The sequence below is a fragment of the Brassica oleracea genome, chromosome C7 (assembly GCF_000695525.1).
Source record: "Brassica oleracea var. oleracea cultivar TO1000 chromosome C7, BOL, whole genome shotgun sequence".
NCBI classification, from domain to species: Eukaryota; Viridiplantae; Streptophyta; class Magnoliopsida; order Brassicales; family Brassicaceae; genus Brassica; species Brassica oleracea.
The window spans coordinates 14,179,116-14,186,097 of NC_027754.1; the positions used below are offsets into that span (position 1 = coordinate 14,179,116).

A 6,982-nucleotide genomic window follows, 5' to 3' on the forward strand; every position below is an offset into this window, starting at 1 on the left:
AAGGCCATTAGGTTTCTGTTAGGTTTTTTTTTCCGGGAAAAACACAAACTGTTGTCGTAACAAAAAAGATGATTTGCTTCTATCAAAACAGAGTAAATCTTCAACAACTTTCTCTTCACCTCAGGGAACCGTCAGACATAGAGATCGACAAAGCTTATGTATAGAAGCCTAAACTGGAGCAATATTTGAAGATCATCCGTCAATATAGCTTCAATCTCAAGGTTTGGAGTTTAGGCTTCTATACATAAGCATCAACAGATTTCTACATCGAAATTAGGGTTTTGTTTTGCTACTGAGATTGATTAGATATCTAAATCATGTAGATCATCTCTATGTTGAAGGATATATATTTCAAATCAGAGATGTAAAAGAATCTCTATAGAAGGTGTTGATTAAACATGCAAGATCATCAATTGCTGTCAAGCTCTACTCGTAACAAAAGTTAAGCGAAGAAGTCGAATAGATTTCCAACATATATGATTCGAGATAGTTAGAATCAACATACGAAGGTAACAGAGCGTCTATTTTATGTTAGTTCTACCGGTTCCTCTAACTTAATATGGTCACAATCATAGAATTTGAATAAAGCTCTGGAGTTCTTTATACAGTAGCAACTGATACGAAACAGTGAAGACAAAGAGGAAGAAAGGTAGAGAGATAATAAGACTATGTAGATCGAATCTCTATAGATGATAAGCAGGTTAGTTAATCATTTTTTTCCTGCAATTTTCACTGGAATATTGCAAATCTCCATTGAACTAATGCTTTGTTTTGAATTTTTTTAACAGTGGCAAAATAGACACCATATTGGATTAACTGGGCAGATCTCCACCAAGATGATGCCTAAGCTCACATAGACATTGAACAATAAACTGTTTGATCATATATTGGACTAACTGTGCAGGTTATTTGATCTAGTTAATTATATTTCAGACTTTCTTTTTACTCTTTGGGTATGAACTAACATATTAGTAATCTTCACAATATCTGTGTCTTTTTTTAGCCGGAAAGATATATGTTGGAAAAGAGAGAATGTACATCCGTGTGTGTTGAAGATCATACACACATATTCCAAACATCATCACAGAAAAAAATGTTAGAAATATACTTTCGCCTTGGTAGTACTAAAATTAAAATAAAGTTAGTAATAAAAAGAAATCAATTTCGAAACATCATCGGTTAGAACTAAGATTGAACATTTGCCTTATAATTTCTGCTTGGCTTATCACTGATTATTGCTTGCGTAATGGTACTTGAATTTCGGTGTTTGATATAATATTGGATGGTAATTTTTAGTTTATCTAAAAAATGAATACTTAGAAAAATAAAATATTTCACTAAAATATAAATGTTGCTAAAACGAAAGATTGAAATCAGTCCGAGTTCCTCCTAAAAATACAATCCAGATCCTTGCTTTTGGGAAATCTGCAATAATCAAATAATTTATTAGATAAAAAGACACGAGATTTCATTCATATAACCTACTCGTATCTACTAAGATCATACAAAACGATTAGTTATAAGAAATTAAGTAGTTCACTGCTTAAGATTGTACTTAGAATGGCATACCTTGTCACTCCTTCTCTTCAAGGTTGTTGAAAACCTCCTTAAACACAACATTCATGGTTTTGTTCGTTGGCTTTCCATCTTTGCCAACAATCAAAATTTTCAAACCATTTTTAGAGGTGACCCTAGAAATTGCAACGTAGAGCTGTCCATGCGAAAACACAGGTCTTGGTAAGAAGAGACCAACTTCAGCAAGTGATTGTCCTTGGCTTTTGTTTATTGTTATAGCAAAAGCTACAGCCAAAGGTAATTGCCTTCTCCGTATCTTAAAAGGCAACATGGTGTCTGATGGTGTTATCAACAATCTGGGAATATAAACTATCTTCCCAACCTTTTCTCCAGTAATTTTTCTAGCCTCAACCATATGATCCATTAGCTGTGTGATCTGTAGCCTGGTTCCATTCATTAGCTCTTCTGTAGAATGAATATTCCTTAGAACCATAACAGGACAACCAACCTTGAGCCGAAGACTATGGTTTGGTAATCCAGACACTTTAATAGTGTTGAGAAAATCGGGACCAAGACCTTCGTCATTAACTGAACCTTTATCAGAAGGATCGATACTGTCTGCACTGATATAAATCTTCTCTTCACCTGAAATAATAAAAAAAAATATCTAGTTTTAAAATTTGTAACAAAATATTTGTAATATTAAAAATAAGAATAGATACTTACCATCAAGCTTATCTAACATGTAATCATTAATCATGTTGACATCTTCATTAGTAGGACATAGAATAGCTCTTTCTTGAAAAAACTTTGCTTCTTTGTTTTGTTGAAGTGATGAAACATCTCCATAAACAGCTTTGCTGATGGCTTCAATAGGATCATCAGTGCTGGTAATCAAAAACTCAGCAGGAATCTCGATCTCAGCTTCCCCATCATTAGGCTCTGCCACTTTTCCTTTCCCAACCTATAATATCCACTCCGAAAATTCCTTAAGATCAGGAGCCTCTTCGATTGTCAAACCAGCAGACAAAAACCGCATGTTCTTTGTGAGTTTTAGCACTTTACAGTGCTCCCAAAGATATTAAGAATTCAGCGAGGCCAAGACAATTTCGGTCCTACCTTCCACTTTTCCTTCCCCAACCTTTAATATCCACTCCGAAAATTCCTTAAGATCATGAGCCTCTTCGATTATCAAACCAGCAGCAACAACCGCATGTTCTTTGTGAGTTTTAGCACTTTACAGTGCTCCCAAAGATATTAAGAATTCAGCGAGGCCAAGACAATTTCGGCCCTACCAGCTCCATTAATTACTGGTAGAATCTGTCAAAAGCCACCTCCAAACACAACCACTTTTCCCCCAAAGGGTTTAGTTTTGTGCTTTCCGATAATATCAGACATGCTTCTATCTAGAGCTTCAAAACAATACTTGCTCATCATTGGCGCTTCATCCCAGATAATAAGTGATGCTTCTTTTACTAAATTAGCTTGATCTGATCCATGAGTCATAGTACATGAAGAAAACTCATCAGGGTTAAGCGGTATACCAAATCGTGAATGAGCAGTCCGACCACCTTGTAACAATAAAGAAGCGATTCCACTTGATGCAACATTAAGAACAATATCTCCTTTACACCGGATGGCTGCGGATATTAACTTCCAAAGGAAAGTTTTTCCAGTACCACCAAAACCATAAACAAAAAACATCCCTCCTCTTCCTTCATTTACAGCATCAAGAATCTCATCATATATTTTTTTTTGTTCATCCGTCATCTTCTGAACATCTCTATCAAGAGTTTCTAACAAAGCATCACGTGAATAACTCCGCTCATCTAATATCAGGATGTTTGAATCATCACTATATGTTTCGGGAGGTTGAGGCATAGAAGTAAATCTTTCAAGAGAAGTACCATTACGCCTCAAATGTTTCTCAGTCTCTTGTAAAGCAAACTTCCTTTTCTCTTCATCGTCTAACAATAATTCTGCACAAAGAAAAAGAGCCAATTTTAGATGCAGAAAAGGGGTCATAATCACTAAATACGAAACTCATATGCTTTATAAAATATTCATAAACCAAGATAAATTCTACCTGGCCTGTTGAAAAAATTCCTGCGATTATACTCAATATCTTCAGATAACAGCTCCCATGTATTTTCCCATACTGTTTCTGGCATAGCCAAGCTATTATTAATCAGCATCATAACAAATACATGCGTAGATCACTTGCGGTGCTTGCATAACTTCTCCTTACCAGATCATCAATATACTCCTGATCATCATCTAATAACCCACGAGCAAAACATGCTTTTTGGTAGGATTTATGAACAATGCCTTCAAAAGTTTTTATGTCTTCATAACTGGTAGGGCCTTTGACAATGTTCAACGACACACGCAAATAATAAGAATCTTATTGCGAACGGGGAGCATAGTTAATCCTGCCAAGACTAAATCCCCTTTTCCGCCTCTTAAACTTCTTCTGCCTCTTGTCATAGGTAAAGAAGTTGGGAATTTGTGCATACGTGACTGGTTTTGCAAGGTCATCAACTTTACACAACTCAAACCATGCTAAGAAGATTGTATTCTCAATGAACTTACGTTGCACCACTGCTTCCATCTTATCTTTACCTCTGAAAATTACATGTTGTTTTCCGGGTAGATGAAAATTAAGCTTCTCAACAGCCGTAGATCGATAGTGAATGGGAAACTGGAAAATCCTCCAACCAGATTCACATGAGAAAACATATCTACATGAAATAATTATTATTAGATTATTTAAAAATCAAACATAACTACTGCAAAATTATTAGAATACACAAATGGCTAACAATGTTAATATGAATATACAGGAAATCATATTACCTGCAATCGAAAAAATCTTTTATTTCATTCTTTTTCTCTCCAGTCCCTCCTATATTTTCCATCTCTTTAGCTGCGATGTGTTCAGGTAGTTCCACAACCACTGTCACATGGTCTTGGCCTTTATTTAAGTACTTAAATAAGTACTTAATAGACCCAGATTGGTTGCACCATTCCACATTAATGTGAGCTCGATAACGAAGAGAGAGTTTCTTATTATATGGAATTACCCATCGATTGTCACATTTCAAGCCATTCTTCAGCACAAAACATTCTGATTGGTTGCGCCTTCTATAAATCGGAAACCCTTCTTTATTAACCGTAGTCTTTGTAGCATAGGATTTGGGAAATAATTTTGAACATCGTCCATTCTCTATGCATGGTGAATTCATATTAGCAGGTCCGCAAGGACCATGCATCATCATAGCCTTAACGACCTCATAAAGATCTGGTTCTTCAGATTTAATAGGGATCTCCGCAGATATTATCTTATCGATGTCATCTGTTGTAGGAAGCTTGAATGAAGGATGCATGAATAGGAGGATGTGTGCATGTGGTAGACCACATTTCTGAAACTCTATTGTGTACATGGCTGAAAAACAAAACACTTAGTAACCATAATGATAATATGCGATTTGTAGTAAACCAAAAATAAAGCTAAATTTAATAGGTTAAACGCATAAACTTACATGCAACAGTGTTCCCAAGGATGTGCTTTTGGTTAAATCATCCATTAATGCCTCAAGTTTCATTTTGAAGATCCGACAAACAATTTCTGATCTATCCTCTGCCTTTAATCTTCTCTTTTTAAGAAATCGAGTAAGCTCTGGCCATTTAGAATTGCATGTAAAGGTGATAAAAAGATCCGGAAAGCCAAAATGCTTACATATGGTCATAGCATCCAAATAATTGTTCTTCATATATCGTGGACCACCGGTGAAAGTAGCAGGCAACAAAAATTCAGACCCTTGGTCATGCATATCGGTCTTGCCAGCCCTTTCTGACTCTTTGATAGAGTCATAACTGTCAGATCGCAAAGTAGACTGGTTAAACTTGAGATAACGTAGACGGTTAGACTCTATAGTAGTGTAGGCATCCACCAAAAACTGCTGAAATAGACGTCTAGCATGGAGAAGACTATGAGACTCATTCTTCTGCTCCTGAAGGCGAAAGGCATAAAATTGCCTCATACTAATGGTAGTCTTCTTGTGTCTTTTAGTAACTTCAATGACACCTTTCTGAATCCCAAGCCTGAAACCATCTTCTTCATATGCAAATAACAAAGGACACTGGAGTGCAAGGTATGAGACATGTATCTCATTAATTCTCATCAACTTTCCTGAATGTTTCTGAAGAACAATATCCCTTTTATTCATATCAAGATTAAAATCTCCAGGAATTAATGCCGCAACTTCAGATGCTGTTGGTGTGTTATATGTTCTGCCATCCTTTAGACTATCACTAATAATCCTCATATGAAATGCATCTGCTGGATTTGTATCAAATCTCTCTTTTGCTGATCTGAAATTTTTAACGTAAGGATTGACTTCATTTAACATCTTCATCAAAATTTCAATGATATCTGTCCTCAACTTGTCCTTCTTCTTTCCTTGGAAACGCGCTTTACCTTGGCTGGAAAACACATACATGATCACATTTCATTAGAAATCAACGGTTGATGTAATGATAACATATCAAAGTCGAGTAAGTGACTCGTAAGACACCATATACAGAGCAATCTGTAATAAATAGTTAATAGTTTCCTATATACAGTATTGCTGATCGTGATTCAAATATTATATAAAATAGCTGCCACAGAGACTCATAAACACACTTCATTTTCTATATCTTGGTGAAACATGTTACCTCAAACAGTTGGCTCTATTCTCTGCCTCATTTTCAGTATCACAAATGTACATCTGACCAAACTTGGCATCAGTACCATCTGGTGGTTTTAAACTAACCAAAAGATGGTAATTTTCTCCATGAAGTTGAAACATATCTGGACCGATTATTTTTTTGCAAGATCTTTCAACTTTACCACCAAGTGAAGTAAATTAGAATACCATATTATAGGGTCTCATATTTTTCTGAAAATGCTTGCTTAATTTATCATCGCCTTCCATCAATCGTTTCAGTTCAGATGGTGGTTCCTTTAATAAAGGCAATTGAACCTGACCTTGCATGCAGCATAGATTAAATGTAGGTTTAAGTGAATTCCTACGCCTGTTAATTCTTTCGCCATACCACATAATAGCGCCACAGTAAAAACATGACCAAGTTGGATCACCTTCATCTGTGTAATCTGTACAAATTTAAAGAACATCACGTTATTTTTTATAATGTTTATTTACAAAATATTAGAGAATAATACTTATATATTATATATCTTTTAGAGGTCTTACCATCTTCGTTTTGAACCAATTTAGTTTTACGATTTATTGGTGGTCGGTTTGACTGTTTTGCAAGACCAGACTGGATATTGAATTCTTTGTCTTGCGGATCTCTCTCTGGCTCTACGCAGGCATGAAACTCATGTTCCTCAGACTCAGAATCGGTACTCTCTTGAGAACTACAATCAAATTCTAGTGAATCATCAATTTCTTCAACTATC

The 6,982-nt window shown here is 35.6% G+C and overlaps 1 pseudogene; it reads right to left on the reverse strand.

The window, feature by feature from the left end:
- Positions 1 to 1,573: 1,573 nt before the first annotated feature.
- Positions 1,574 to 6,620, reverse strand: LOC106302642 (annotated as a pseudogene).
- Between the last annotated feature and the right edge of the window lie 362 nt (positions 6,621 to 6,982).